Genomic DNA, 1,345 nt, shown 5'->3' with positions numbered 1-1,345 from the left:
GAATGTATGGTCGAGACGCAGATGCTGTGCATTATGTGGGGCAAGCCTTCTAAAGTCGCGACATAGACACCCGGGTCGAGCCTCATGAGGAGTCCGAGAGATGGACTACGAAGACCCGACCCGCGAAGAGCGACTTCATCTTGATTAAGGTGTTTTCCAGCGTCGTGGAAATCTCGGATTCCACGCGACGGAGAGCCGGTCCTCTCAAAGAGGAGGCTGTTGCGAACTAAAATATCCCAGTACTTGACGGCAAGGTTTGGAGACCCTAGTAGTTGGAGACCGTTGCAGACGGCGGCGGAGATGCACATGTCACTATTATCTCGGAACCGCACGGTCCCGTGTGTGGAAACGCGGTAGATCGGAGTCGGAGGATTGACCGCCCTGGAACGACCATGGATCATCTTCAGACTCCTGCTCTTTTGATCGGTGCAAAAACGATCAATACTTAAGAAGGCACTAATTCGGTCTCTCCCACCAAACTGGAAGAGATCGTCAACAATCTTGTGAGTTGTACTATTCCCGGTTCCGGAAATTGCTAGAGTGTATAGCAAAATACGGTGAGGAAGGTTGGTTGCGGCGTCGACGCCATAGTACGTGTTGTCAACGTCGAGATAGATGGACGCAATATTCCACTCACCGTCGCACAAGTCGGCGGGAAGCGGAGGTTGTGGGCGGGGGGGAGGGGCGGGGAGTGGCGGGGAGTGGGGTGAAAAGGCGCGAGTTACGAACTCGGAGCTTGGGGAAGTTAGCGAGAACAGCGCAGCACTGCAGGTCGCTTCGCTAGCCATGGGCACGACGCACACGTGGTCGAGCACTTTCTCGGAGAAATTCAATAAAGTTGAAATAATTCCTGAAATTCAATAAAGTTGAAATATTTTCTTTTCCTAAACGGAGATCCGTCACATCGAGTACACGTGTACTGCATCACTCGAAAGCGTAAACGTGTACCCTTGGTACCCATATCCAACCATGTTGCGATCCATCCCCCTCTCCCTTCCCCATCTCCCCCCTCCCTCTCTCCCTCCCCCTCTCCCGTTCCCCTCTCCCGTTCCCCCTCCCCCGTTCCTCCCATCCCCGCCCGCCAAGATTTCCACCTCACCCGCTGCGCACGCGGAGCCCCAAGATGGCACCGACCGCCCTCCCTCTCCCTGTCCATCGCCGCCCTGCCCATCGCCGCCCTCCCCCTCGTCCGCCTCGCACACGCCCCGCGCCTCCCTGACCTCGCTCCCTTGCGACATACTCGCCCAAATCGCCGCCCTCCTCCCGCACACGGACCGCCTCTCGATCTCCCTCTCGCACCGCGTCCTCCGCGCCCACCTCGCCCCCTCCAACACCCCGCTCTGGC

This window comes from Chondrus crispus, genomic scaffold (genome assembly GCF_000350225.1).
Source record: "Chondrus crispus Stackhouse genomic scaffold, scaffold_9, whole genome shotgun sequence".
In the NCBI taxonomy this organism is placed as follows: Eukaryota; Rhodophyta; class Florideophyceae; order Gigartinales; family Gigartinaceae; genus Chondrus; species Chondrus crispus.
This window is presented reverse-complemented; position numbering follows the sequence as displayed.